Source organism: Cryptomeria japonica, chromosome 9 (assembly GCF_030272615.1).
Source record: "Cryptomeria japonica chromosome 9, Sugi_1.0, whole genome shotgun sequence".
Taxonomy (NCBI): domain Eukaryota; kingdom Viridiplantae; phylum Streptophyta; class Pinopsida; order Cupressales; family Cupressaceae; genus Cryptomeria; species Cryptomeria japonica.
The window spans coordinates 98635499-98651173 of record NC_081413.1 but is presented as its reverse complement, the minus strand read 5'-3'; positions in this window follow the sequence as shown (position 1 = coordinate 98651173).

Sequence of the window (15675 nt, the reverse complement as noted above, 5' to 3'; positions counted from 1 at the left end):
TTAAAAAGAATACCATGATTGTTGGAGCAACATCTCCAAATAGTTAGATCACATTGTGATGAAAAAAGGTTAAAAAGAACAAGTGATTTTTGTGATTGATACACTTGTGCAAATAGTTTGTCGAGTGGTCCTACTTCTAACACACACTATCCTCTCCCTTGGATTTCATGGTCCTAGGTGCAAGAGAAAAGTGTTAGTAACACTCAAAGTTTACCTTTTTTAGAGAGGCCTGCCAAGAGACACATCACTCTTAGGAACGACCTCGCGTAGTAAATCTTTCGAGCCGCTATAGAAATCAGGTGTGAGTGAATGTTGTAGCCTTAGGTATAGCTGTCCCTATAGTGTAACTTGCTGAAAGGACAAATGGACCCTACCACAAGTTACACGACTCTTAAGTGAGTCACTGCAGAATGAACTTATGTCCAAAAGCATCAAAAATTACTAGACACCTTTTTACGTAGAAACCCACCTGTTCTATTGATTGAGAATATTTGTGATAAATTCAACGCAAGAGCATAGAAAGTTTTGCTCCCAAGATACTCACCATATATATTTCCTTGAGTAGAAACATAGCTTATTGAAAGGTTACTTGCATCTTGATAAAAGTGGTGACTCCCCCATCATATGGATCATCTATTTGTTATGCTTGTGCAAGACTTAGTATATCACATCCTTACCTACCACAACGAGATTCATAAGGTATGTAGTGTTGGCATTACAACAAAAAAAGAGATTGTTGGCATTTCAATAAGGATATTGAGAAGGTTGTTGTAGATCATTGATATAACTGAAGAAGGATGATTACTATCTTAATAATATTATTTTGTCATTGATGTCGAGCAATTGATTTTCTGACTCAGAATGATGTTGCCATATCTTAAGAAGTATGTTTTGATGAAAATTAAGAGGTCAGTAAGTGACTCAAAAAGAATGTGATAATGAAGGGGAATAATAAGTTATTCAATGAGCAACTATTATCGAGTTAGAAAATTATGAGATCATGTTGTTTTGATTGTTTTTGATATCCTACATATGTTGTTTAATACTATACTATGTCACCGAGCAAAGAACCTAGTCGATAAACCCTAAGGTTATCGATATCGGTTAAAGAAGGCAGAATGTCTACCGAGTGAAGTTCGGTATTTACTGAGTAACAATCGAGTTATAATAGATCATATTGGACGGATAAAAGCATTATTTAATAAAGGATGCTGATGAGCTAGAGATGAATAAATGATTGGTATGCCACGCATGAAGTATGTTGAGGATCGATGACATGGAAAATCAAAGAGGAAGATCTACAACACAAATTGAACCGCAATAACCTAGCACAAGTTCCAAGGAAGGAATGCAAGTTCCAAGGCAAGGTAAAACATTTTCAGATCAAGGGATACAATGAACCTAGTCAAGTTTAAAGATCTAATGGCTAAGATTGATCATGGGATATGTGATCAAGGAGATTAAGCGGTTGGGAACTATCTATAAATAAGGAATTGTTGATGAACAATGTATGCGGGCAAAATGTATGCACAATGATGCTATAGTAATGTTTACCAATCACAGAAGCTTGAAGATCTGATTGAAGAACAGATTGAGAAGCCTAGCAAGCCCAAGAAGGGACAAGATAAGCTGTATGACAAGATTGTTTTGAGCAAATAGAATCTGCTTTATCATTTCAGATGTGAAGTTGCAGATATATTTTATTGTTGTTGTTTATTTTGTAAGTGATAGGAAATCTCTTAACCAAGTGGACTTAACAATCTTATTTGTAAACCCTCTAGCAAGGTAACATTCTAAATGAGTGTTTGAAATCCTTTGACAAGGTCACTTCTAACAAAGTGCAAGACTCTAACAAGTCTAAGGGAAATCCCTTGACTGGGTCACATCTAGCAATGTGTTTTTAATCTTTAACAGGATTTGTTTTTAACCGAGCATACTCTAGAAGGGTATATTTCTTAGTGGGTCTGAAATCCCACAATGGTTTTTCCCTATTTGGGTTTCCATGTTAAATCTGGTGTTATATGTGTTATGATGTTTAAGTGTATCTGTTATAAGTATTGAATGATTTACAATCTTAGTTGCATATCATTAAAGGCTACCGAGGTTGAATCTGTTGAATATATTGAATTGTAAGTTTTATGATTCACCCCCCCCCTCTCATCTCAACTAACAATTGGTATCAGAGCTTTGGACTCCAAAAGAAAAGTTTAAAGGTACTTGAGGCAAAGATCCGAAAATGTACAAAAGAGATGCACCAAAGTTGAACAAGTCTAGTTTCTCCACATGGCAGAAAAGGATGAAGCCGCACTTATCAGGAATTGGAGAATATGCAAAATATTATCTGGAGAATGATTACATAGCACCCAACACCAACCTGATGACAATGGAAGAGATAAAGGCAAAGCAAGAACATATTCAAGCTATGATTGAAATAACATCTGCACTAACCAACTCAGAGTTTAATGACCTAGAAGGCTGCAATGATGCCAAAGCAATGTGGAACAAGCTCATATCTATGTATGGTGGTGATGAACATGTTCAGAGAGAAAAAGTAGATAGCCTAAGAGGTCAACTTGAATCCATGAGAATGAATGAAGGTGAGAACATAACTCAATATAGTACAAGGTTAAAGGAGACTGTCAATCAAATCAAAGGAGCAGGAGGAACTATTGAAGAAAAGGATGTAACAAGTAAGTTGCTTAGAACACTTCTACTCGCTTATGCCATTCGTGTCTCTGCAATCAATGAACTAAGATCTGCACCAAATATGTCAGTTTCTTTGGATGCTACTATTGGTAAGCTACATGCATTTGAGTTAAGTAATTTTGATAACAATGGGTCTTTGGTAAATAAAGTTGAATCTGCATTCAGTTCTTTTCATATTGGTGAATTTGATGATTACAATGATAGAATGTATAAGTATACTAAAGGAAATCACAGTGGAGCAAGTGAAAGATTTTGCAAAAATATGGAAGAGGTACACAAACTATATGAAGAAATCAAAAAGCAAGAAGAGTTTGAAGCATTATTAGCTAGAAGGTTACCGAGAGGAAAAGGTGAGTATAAAGGAAAGCTACCTTTAAAATGTTTTAACTGTGATAGAATAGGACATATGGCTTCTAACTGTCCTGACAAAGAATCTAGTGAAAAGAGAGACTACCGAGATGATAGACAGAAAGACAAGCAATACAAAGGACACCGAGACTTCAGAAGGAAAGATAGAAAGACATGCCTAGTAGCTAATGAGGAATCCAACGATGATAAATCTGATGGAACTGATATAGTGGAAGTTGTTTATGTGGCCATCAAAGATGGATCAGATGAAGAAAGGTATGAAGAAAAAGTCCTAATATCTCACATAAATAAAAATGATTCTTGGATCATAGATAGTGGATGCTCACATCACATGACAGGTGATAAACACAAGTTTGTTAAATTAGAAGACTATGATGGAGGCTATGTAAGATTTGGTAATGATGCACCATGTACGGTGAAAGGTAAAGGATCCATAACACTTCTTGACAATGCTAAATGTGATGATGTATACTGGGTTGAAGGTTTGAAATACAATTTGTTGAGTGTAGCACAGCTAAACAATACAGGATACTAAATAGAATTTCAGAAGGGATGTGTCAAAGTTCATGACAAACATGAAAAGCTAGCTGCTACCGGGACACAAACAAAAGGTAATACATTTCATCTTGACTCTACTAAGAACAATTGTCTATATGCTAACATAGATGATACCTGGTTATGGCATAAAAGGTTTTGTCATGTAAATTTTGATAACCTGATCAAAATAAGCAAAAAGCACTGAGTAAGAGGTCTACCTAGCTTGGAAAAACCAAAGAATGCAATATGTCATGGATGCCAAATGGGTAAGATGACAAGGTCAAGTTTTACAAGTAAGTCCTACACTTCTAAAGGAATTTTAGATCTTGTGCACACTAATCTTTGTGGTCCTATGAAAGTTCAAAGTTATTATGGAGATAGATACTTCATATTATTTGTGGATGATTACTCAAGAATGATGTCAGTTATGTTTTTAAAAGAAAAATCAGAAGCCTTTCAAATGTTCAAATGGTATAAGGCTAGAGTTGAAAAAGAAATAGGAAGACAGTTGAAATGTCTAAGATCTGATAGAGGAGGAGAATTCATTTATGATGAATTTAACCTATTTTGCAATAATCGTGGTATAAAGAGACAAGTGTCTGCGCCGAGAACACCTTAGCAAAATGGGATAGCTGAAAGAAGAAACAAATCAATTGTAGATTGTGCCAGAACCCTGATGATAGAAAAGAGGGCACCTCAAACATTTTGGAGAGAAGCAATCAGCACTGCTGTTTACACCCTAAACCAAGTACAACTGAAGAAAGGAACTTTGAAGACACCATATGAAATTTGGTATGATAAGAAACCCAATGTAAGTTATTTTAAGATATTTAGAAGTAGATGTTATGTTCACAAAGATGACAAAAATGGAAAGTTTGATTAGAAAAGCGATGAAGGAACATTTCTTGGTTATTCTTCTAGAAGCAAAGCATTTAAATGTCTAATAAAATCATCTAACAAAATAGTAGAAAGTGAAAATGTGAAAATTGATGAATTTGTAGAAAGAAATGATGAAGGAAATTCCAAAGAACTAGAAAATTATGAAGAATTTGTTTATGTTCAACCAAGAAATTCTACCAAGAAAGTTGATGAAGAAAATGAAGAGAATACTCAGTTACCAAGTAAAGAAGAAGATCATACAAAGCCTACCGAGCCTATATTAGCCAAATATGTCAGAAGAAATCATGCTTCAAGTCAAATTATAGGAGATAAGGATGATCCAGTAATGACAAGGAACAAACTGAGACAAAACACATGTTTGATATCTGAATTTGAACCGAGGATAGTAAAAGAGGCATTTAGTAATGAAGATTGGATAAATTATATGACAGAAGAGATTGATCAAATCAAGAAGAATGAAACATGGACATTGGTCTCAAGACCAAAGGAGAAAAATGTAATCGATACAAAGTGGATTTTCAGAAACAAGCTAAATGAAAAAGGTGAGGTCATTAGGAATAAAGCAAGACTAGTTTGCAAAGGTTATGCTCAAGAAGAAGGAATTGATTATGGTGAAACTTTTGCACCCATGACAAGACTTGAAGGAGTAAGAACATTGTTGGCATATGTTGCTTACAAAAATTTCAAGGTATATCAAATGGATGTTAAATCTGCATTTTTGAATGGTATACTAGAAGAAGAAGTTTACATTGAACAACTTGAAGGATTTATTGAAGACAAGAATAAAGATCAGGTATGTAAGCTGAACAAAGCATTATATGGTCTAAAGCAAGCACCCAGAGCATGGTATGAAAGACTGCAGTCTTATTTAATCAAGATTGGATTTATAAGGACAAGTGAAAATAACAACATGTATATGAAGAATGATGAGAACAATGGTATAATGCATTCAGCCATATTTGTTGATGATATTATTTTTTGTGGAAATGACTCCCTATGCAAGAACTTTGGAAATGAAATGTGCAAAGAATTTGAGATGTCATTAATCGGTGAAATAAAGTATTTTATAGGTTTACAAATACTACAAATGAAAAATGAGATTTTCATTATACAGTCCAAGTATATAAAGGAAATCCTGAAGAAATTTGGAATGGAGGATTCTAAACCTGTAAGTACTCTTATGACTACCAACTGTAAACTATCAAAGAATGATGAATCTGCATCTATTGATGAGACACTTTATCGATCTATGATTGGAAATTTGCAATGTGTGGTTCACAACAGACTGGATATAGCACATGCAGTAGGTATAGTTGCAAGATTTTCTACAGATCCCAAGGAAACACAGATGATAGCAATCAAGAGAATTTTCAGATACCTGAAAGGCACTAAAGATTATGGCTTAGCATATCAAAAAGGGAATATTTTTGAACTAAAAGTCTATACTGATGTTGACTGGGCAGGAAACATTGATGATAGGAAAATCACAAGCGGTGGAGATTTCTTCTTGGGAGATAGACTAGTAAGTTGGCTTAGCAAGAAACAAGGATGCATTTCACAGTCAACAGTTGAAGCTGAATATGTCACTGCAGCATTGAATTGTACCAATATAGCATGGATCAAACAATCATTGGAAGGTATGAATGAGAAAGTTATCAAGCCAGTAACTATATTCTGTGATAATACTAGTGCCATTATCATTTCAAAGAATCTGGTAATGCACTCTAAGACAAAGCATATCTCTATAAAGTATCATTATCTCAAAGAAGAAGTTCAAGAGAAGAAAGTTATGCTAGAATATATCAGTTCAAAGGAACAAATAGAAGATATTTTCACAAAGCCACTACCAACGGACACTTTTGAGTATCTCAGAAGTCAGTTAGGGGTCCTACCCCTATCTAGTACTCACTGACAAAATTTGGTGAAAGCATCAATTTTGTGAATCTAAAGAATAATTATCTATGAAGTTGATGCTACTTTACACTTTAGGAGGTCGCCTAAAGTTGTACAATAAAAAGTGATTAAAGACAAAGATGCTCTGACCGTGAATGAGACTGCAAGGATATTACCTCACAAAGGCAAAAATCATGAATTAGTTTTCTTTTTCGCATTGTTGTCAAAGGGGGAGAAGACTAAATGGTGAAGACTAATGACAGGAGGAGAAGACTTCAGAAGAAATCTACACAGCTGGAGAAGTTGACACAACAATCAGAATCCGAATCAATTGAATCAAATCAAGTTGGTTTTGCCATCAATGCCAAAGGGGGAGATTGTTGGCATTACATCAGAAAAGGAGATTGTTGGCATTTCAATAAGGATATTGAAAAGGTTGTTGTAGATCATTGATATAACTGAAGAAGGATGATTACTATCTTAATAATATTATTTTGTCATTGATGTCAAGAAATTGATTTTTTGACTCAGAATGATGTTGCCATATCTTAAGAAGTATGTTTTGATGAAAATTAAGAGGTCGGTAAGTGACTCAAAAAGAATGTGATAATGGAGGGGAATAATAAGTTATTCAATGGGCAACTATTACCGAGTTAGACAATGATGAGATCATGTTGTTTTGATTATTTTTGATATCCTACATATGTTGTTTAATACTATACTATGTCACCAAGCAAAGAACCTAGTCGATAAACCCTAAGGTTATCGATATCGGTTAAAGAAGGCAAAATGTCTACCGAGTGAAGTTTAGTATTTACCAAGTAACAACTGAGTTATAATAGATCACATTGGATGGATAAAAGCATTATTTAATAAAGAATGCTGATGAGCTCGAGATGAATAAATGATTGGTATGCCGCGCATGAAGTATGTTGAGGATCGACGACATGGAAAATCAAAGAGGAAGATCTACAACACAGATTGAACCGCAATAACCTAGCACAATTTCCAAGGAAGGAATGCAAGTTCCAAGGCAAGGTAAAAGATTTTCAGATCAAAGGATACAATGAACCTATTCAAGTTTAAAGATCTAATGGCTAAGATTGATCATGGGAAATGTGATCAAGGAGATTAAGCAGTTGGGAACTGTCTATAAATAAGGAATTGTTGATGAACAATGTATGCGGGCAAAATGTATGCACAATGATGCTATAGTAATGTTTACCGAGCATAGAAGCTTGAAGATTTGATTGAAGAACAAATTGAGAAGCCCAACAAGCCCAACAAGGGACAAGATAAGTTGTATGACAAGATTGTTTTGAGCAAATAGAATTTGCTTTAGCATTTCAGATGTGAAGTTGTAGATATATTTTATTACTATTGTTTATGAAAGGAAATAAAAGAGCAAGGAAAGGAAAATTAATCCAAGAAAGTTTATGATGAAGTAATTGTTACCAAGAGAAAAGCAATAAACTTGGAGCATCACCCAAATGTGAAGAAGGAGGCACAAGAACTTTTGAAAGGGGAAAAGCAAAGAAAAACCCCTTGTGATATTATGAATGAGGCAATGCCTAAAAATGAAAGAGAGAGAGAGAGAGCAAGAAGCTCTTTACAATATTGTCATTAAGAAGAAATGAGAGAGGAGGCATCTCTTAAATAGAGATGAGGAGAGGAGTTACAAAGTAACTCCCAAATCTATGAATGCCACCATTCATAAAATGTGTGTGCCATGTGTCCACATCATCTTATGGAGGAAATCTAATATTCCTTAATAAAGGAAAATAAAAGAAATGACTTGTCCTCACACATGTACTAGAGGACAAATTACATGTAGGAATTCCAAAGGAATATCCTAAACTAAATAAAAATAAACCTAAGCTAAGTAAAGATTAAATATTCTAACACCCCCCCTTAAGCTTTACTTGGGGAGCTTACATCAAACCCTTCAATGGGTTGTAATCCAAGATTTTTACAATGAAATTGGAATTTTTCTTTACAAAGTGGCTTGGTCAAAATATCTGCAATTTGGTCTTCCCCCTTGCAATAGAGGAGTGAAACTTGCTTGTCTTCAATTTGTTCTCTAATAAAGTGGTGTTGGAGAGCAATGTGTTTTGTCCTTGCATGGAAAACTAGATTTTTAGCCAAGGCAATGGCACTTTGGTTGTCACAATACAATGGAGTTGGTTCATGTTGAGGTAGACCCAAATCTTCAAGTAGTCTTCTAAGCCACAAGACTTCTTTGGAAGCATTAGTGCATCCTTTGTACTCAGCTTCAGTGGATCCAAGAGAGGTAGATTGTTGCTTTTTACTATTCCAAGAAATTGCTCCTGAACCAACAAAAAAACAATAACCACAAGTAGATTTCCCATCATTGGGATCTCCACCTAGATCGGAATCAGTAAAACCTTTTAAAGTAAAATCAGAATTTGCATCATAAAACAAACCTACATTAATTGTTCCTTTAATATATCTTAAAATTCTTTTAGCAACTTTAAAGTGTGTTTGTTGAGGTTTAGACATGAATCTTGAAACCAAACCAACACTATAAGCAATATCTGGCCTAGTAAGAGTTAAATAATTTAAACTTCCAACTAATTGTCTATACAAAGTAGCATCAACAAGAGGAGTTTGCATATCAAGCATTAACTTAGTGCCTAATTCAATAGGAATTGAAACATGATGAGCATCATTCATTTTAAACTTTTCTATGAGATCTTGAGCATATTTACTTTGTGATAAGAAAATTCCTTTAGAGGTTTGCCAAATTTGCATTCCTAAGAAATAATGTAAAAGACCTAAATCAGTCATTTGAAATTTTTGATTAAGTTGAAACTTAATATCAGAAATCAAAGTATTGGAACTTGAAGTAAGAATCAAATCTGTAATAACCCACCAAAATTGATCCAACAAAAATTGAGTATATTTTTTTTTTCTTTATTACGTTTTATTCAATTGCATACTCTGGGCATCCATCCAAATAGGACTGGGCATTCATCCATTCGGGATGAGCTTCTAACCATACGGGTTAGGCAGTTGTCCATACGGGACGTAAATTTCATCTATCAAATACGGGATAGGCATCTACCCATACAGGGTAGGCATCCATCCAAACGGGATAGGAGATGCTCTGGCCAGAGACTTAGACTCATCGGGACCATTCGGGTCCTGAGCCACTCACTAAGTACTACATTCTTCTAACAAGAATGCACCGAGGTCGCCGTCCTTAGGAGTAATAAGAAAATAAGACAAGCTTGAATTCCGCCTCGGAATTTGGCTTAAAGCCTCGGGAAGTCAAGCGAATCCATACGGGATTCCTTCCAAGTATGCATTGAATTGAGTTTGATTATCTTATCTTTCGATTAGGATTCTTACTCAACCAAGCCTAGACCCCACCCACGAACGCCTGAGTACGAGGGACAACTCCGTCCCAAGACTGCCTACATACCCACTTCGGCGTGGGATCAAGGCGTAAAGTATGTAGTTCTATCTTCTAATCTATGGTTTGATGTAAACTGATTTTTGTGGGTACGCAACCCTTTCTAGGGTCAGTGTCCCAGACAGTTTCTCTGCGGTTGCTACCCACGAAGGTAGCACTTAAGCGAAGGCTCAAGATGGCCTATTGCTTGTGGCCTAACAAAATAACTAGATCCTAATACTTAACATGAGCGTCACCCAATTACAAATCACCAATATCCCTTCGAGGTGAATAAATAGATAAATAAAGTCATTTTCACGAGAGCTCTTAACTAGACCATCCCTAAGAGGGGTTTACTATGGTTTATCTCAACGGATGTGAAATTCAATTAAAAGTTATCTTATTAATTATCGATCCAAGAGGGATTACCCGCCCCTTGGATTTTTAACTTCCAAATGACCCTTATTACTCCCCGACGATTTATAGGGACGATGCCACAGACGTCGTTAATGCAGCTTTATTAGGCGCTAAGTGCAGTAGTTCAACACGACGGCATTACCCGTAAGCGTGACCCAGAGGCACCATATATACCGAACGCTGCTAGTTTTGGTTTTCCAACTTCCTTTATTTAATTTTCTAACTACGAATGACAAAATGAAAGCGTAAATAATTGAAGTAACTACTTGAAGTGTAATTTGCATAGCAAATGAACTTGCATAATAGTAATTGCATGGAAGGTATAATTATCCTAAAAAAATTCGCATGCTATGAACCATTAACGGAAGCAATTAATCTATGATGAAAGATGACTTAACGAATCCAAAATAACGATTAAATCTAAGTACTTGTAATAAGGTAAGTTAATCTCAATCGAGTGTCTTAAAAATTTTAAAGTTTATTTAGGATAGTTTAATTACAATCTTGCTACACATTAATCCCATTTTCAATTGAAAGTCGATATCCTTAAATTCATACTAAGGAAAAAAAATCATCATTTCCTAATGTCATTATTATCAACTAAAGAAGAAAAAAAGACTAAATAAAAATTAACTTTGTTTCCCTTTTTTTTTTTTTAAAAAAAAAAATAACCAAATTACAATTTCAAATTTCGAAACTTAAATAATAATAATAAAAAAAAAAAACTAAATTCTAACTTAATGGCAAAGAGGGCTTGCATTGTTTTATAATAATATAGAGGGTTGCGGGGTGGGGACCACGGGTCCCATCACCCCTGCGGCCCTGCATGCGCAGGTCCGCAGGGATGAGGGGACCCTGCGGGCCCCTCCGTACCCTGCAACGGTTACTATGTAACCGTCCCTGCATGCGGCCTACCATTAAAGCAAAACGCCATGCGTTACGGGCGAGGGTGAAGTTCGAAAGTTTTATTTTCGTTTTTTAATTTTTTTTTGTTTTTATTTATTTTTTTGGGTTACTTATATATATATATATATTTGTTATAGTATTGACATTATCATTTTATACAGGAGTATTATAACAAAAAAAAATAGGTAATTAATAATGTTGCAGGTTTGCCTTAGGGACAAAATGAAACAATAACCAGAGGGATTCCTTTTTTTTTCCATTTCTTTGTTTTCTACAGGGAAATTCATTCACAGATAGAGGGAGTTTATTTCTTTTCTTCATTTCTTCTGTTTCCTACACAGGGAAAGCTTATTCACAGAGAAAGGAATTCATTCCTTTACACAGGAAGAAAAAAAAGATTTCATTCACAGAGAAAGTTATCCATTTTTATTTTTATTTTTACACAGGGAAAATTCATTCACAGAGGGAGGAGATTTATTTATACACACAGGGAGATCTAATTTTTATCAAAATAAACTGAAGATAATAATCTAATTTCCATTTACTTGAAAACTAATTTCTTATCAGAATTAGAACAATGAGTCTTATTTTCAAGAAAGAAAATGAATTTCATTCTACAAATCTGAGACAAAATAATGAATTTTATTCTCTAAAATCTGAAACTAATGTATCTTATTTTCAAAAGAAATGAATTTCATTCTACAAAATCCAAGATAAAACAATGAATTTTATTCTCTAAAATCTGAAACTAATGTATCTTATTTTCAAAAGAAATGAATTTCATTCTACAAAATCCAAGATAAAACAATGAATTTTATTCTCTAAAATCTGAAACTAATGTATCTTATTTTCAAAAGAAATGAATTTCATTCTACAAAATTTAAGACAAAAACAATGAATTTTATTCTCTAAAATCTGAAACTAATGTATCTTATTTTCAAAAGAAAAGAATTTCATTCTACAAAAGTTAAGACCAAAACAATGAATTTTATTTTACAATAAATCTCATTCTTTACAAAAATCTAAAAACTAAATTCATATCAAGAATTTTAACAATGAACCTTATTAAAACCAGGATTCTCATTTTCTACAAAATCTAAACTAATTCTTTAACAAAATACAATTAAAATTTCATACTCATAATTAATCTAATCAAATCTAATCTACCATAAAAATGAGATGCATGAACTAATTTGGAGGAACCTGGATGCTTGAAGATGGTGTGGAGTCCTCCTTGATCCTCCAATTTGAAGAAAAATCCTCCAACAAAATCCTTGCTGCCAATGGAGTGGACTACCAAAGAGAATTCAACTTGCAGAAATTTCTTATCAAGATTAGCTAGCTTTTCCTTTGAAACTTGTTCCCATTTTATAAAAGAAATTACCCTTTTCCCACTACCTATTTTTTTAATTTAAAAAAAGAGATTCTTCTCCCAATTTGGCCTCCATGCAAATTAATTAGGCTTAGTGGGAGGAGTTACATGCAAGGAGGTGGAGAAGCCTCTAGAAGCTTCTTATTCCTCCTACAACATGTGCCTTAATTTGGGTGAGGGAAATTAAATAACAATTTTAAAATATATATGCATTTTCCATGTGTGTGTGGTTTATTAATTTATTCCCTTACAATATTCATTCCATAATTCATCCAAAGAATATAAATAGAGTTTTGTATTTTAAATCAAAAAAAGTGATAAAGGAGGGTTGTGACATCCTCCCCCCCTTAATCGGTGCATCGTTCCGATGCACTTATTAAATGTATTCAAAAGAGTTTATAGTTCATGTTCAAAACAAAAAGGGAAATAGCTGCTGCATCTCCTTAGTATCCTCCCAGGTGGCATTCTTCTCGTCGTACTGGTCCCATTGCACTTTGCACTGATCAACCTCTCTGTTGCGCAACTGGCACTGGCGCCTCTCCAAGATTCTGAATGGCTCTATCATTATTCCCCCCATTTCTTGGACCTGCAAGGCATCCCAATTCAAAATGTGTTTCTCATCAGGTACATATTTCTTAAGAAGAGATACATGGAAGACATCATGGATTCGGCTCAATTGGGGAGGCAAGGCTAACCGATAAGCAACTGGATTAATTCTTCCCAATATTTCAAAGGGTCCGACATAACGAGGTGCAAGCTTAGTCTTTTTCCCAAATCTTATGGAACTCTTGTGTGGCCTAACCCTTAGGAAGACTTTCTCTCCTACTTCAAACTCCCTTGGTGTTCTGTCTTTATCTGCATAACTCTTCTGCCTATCCGAGGCTTCCTTCAACCTTTGCCTAATTTCCTTAGTTTTCCTTTCCATTTCTCTCAACATATCTGGCCCAATAATCACTCTATCTTCAAGACTATCCCAACTCAAAGGTGTTCGACATGGTCTACCATACAAAGCTTCAAAAGGTGCCATTCCCAAAGATGTTTGATATGTATTATTGTAGGCAAACTCTACCAAAGGTAGGTACTCTTCCCATTTTCTCTGTTGGTCCATGCAGTACATACGAAGTAGGTCTTCCATAATCTGATTTGTCCTTTCTGTCTGACCGTCGGTTTCCGGGTGGTATGCGGTGCTAAAATTTAGTTGAGTCCCTAGGGCTGATTGAAGTGTGGTCCAAAACCTGGAAGTGAATCTTGCATCTCTGTCTGATATGATTTTCTCTGGTACTCCGTGCAACCTAACTATCTCCTTAATGAAACGTCTAGCCAAGGTGGGTGCATCATCTGTCAGATTTCCTGGTATAAAGTGTGCCACCTTAGTGAGCTTGTCAATTACCACCATTATTGCATCATGCCTAGAAGGTGACATGGGTAGCCCTTGTACAAAATCCATACTAATAACTTGCCACTTATGTTGGGGTACATCGTGCGATTGTAACAATCCAGCTGGGTGCCTATGTTCTGCCTTGACTCTTTGACACTCCAAACATTTGGCTACATACTTGACAATATCGTTCTTCAACCCTTGCCAAAAGTATAACTTCTTTAGATCTGCATAAAGTTTGTTAACTCCTGGGTGGCCTGAATAAGGGGCATTGTGAGCCTCCGATAAAACTACTTCCCTTAAATTCCCTGAATTAGGAACATAGATTCTGTTATTGTATCTGAGTAGCCCATCTTCATCAAATGTGTACCCTTCAACCTTAGGGTCGGTCGGGTTGTGTCTTATAGTTAATTCGACTTGCTCATACCATGGGTCATGTCCTTGTTCATCCATTACTTGCTTTTTGAAAGAGGTTTTGAAGGTTGCTATAGTCATCAAGTGTCTTCTCCTACTTAAGGCATCTGCCACCCTATTTTCTTTCCCCTTAATATATTCGATCTCAAAGTCATATTCGCTTAAGAACTCTAGCCACCTTCTTTGTCTGGCATTTAAGTGAGGTTGGGTAAAGATGTATTTTAGCCCTTGGTTGTCCGACTTAAGCTCAAAGGGCTTCCCTAGTAAGAAATGTCTCCACTTTTGCAGGGCATGCACAATTGCTGCCAACTCTAAGTCGTGGGGTGCATAATTGACTTCATGAGTCTTTAGCTTCCTAGATTCATAAGCCACTACCCCTTCATCTTGGACAAGTACCCCTCCTAACCCTTCAATAGAAGCATCTGTTACAACTGTGAAGTGTCCATTTGGGTCTGGTACCTTTAGAATGGGTGCTGAAGTTAGTTTTCCCTTCAAGATTTGAAATGCCTTATCACTTTGCTCGGTCCATACAAACCTTTTGCCCTTCCGTTGCAACGAGGTGATGGGATTTGCTATCTTAGAGAATCCTTCCACAAACCTCCTATAGTAACCTGCTAGCCCCATAAAGCTTCTTACCTCTGAAACATTCTTAGGGATTGGCCATTCTACTATCGCCTTTATTTTATCTGGGTCGACTGCTATTCCTTCCTTCGATATTATATGCCCAAGATAGTGAATCTTTTCCTCAAAGAAGGCGCATTTGGACAATTTTCCATATAACTTATGTTCTCTCAATCTTTGCAAAACAATCTGTAGGTGCGCTAAATGTTCCTCTTCATTTCTAGAATAAATCAAAATGTCATCCAAGAATACCAAAACAAACTTATCCAAGTAGTCATGGAATACACTATTCATCAGGTTCATGAATGCAGCTGGGGCATTAGTTACTCCAAAAGGAACTACTGTGAATTCATAGTGTCCATATCTCGTCCTGAAAGCTGTCTTTGGAATGTCTTCTTCCTTAATTCTGAGTTGATGGTACCCTGACCGAAGATCTATCTTGGAGAAAACTGCCGCTCCTTTCATTTGGTCAAAAAGGTCCTCTATGCGAGGTAAGGGATACCTATTCTTTATGGTAACTTTGTTCAACATCCTATAGTCGATGCATAGCCTTAAGGTTCCATCCTTCTTCTTAACAAATAAAACTGGCGCTCCCCATGGTGATACACTTGGCCTTATTAATCCCTTAGCTAAGAGTTCCTCTAATTGCATTTTGAGCTCTTGTAATTCGGTTGTGTTCATCCGGTAAGGTGCCTTTGATACTGGTTCAGCTCCTGGGAGTACTTCGATAGAAAAGTCAAACTTTCT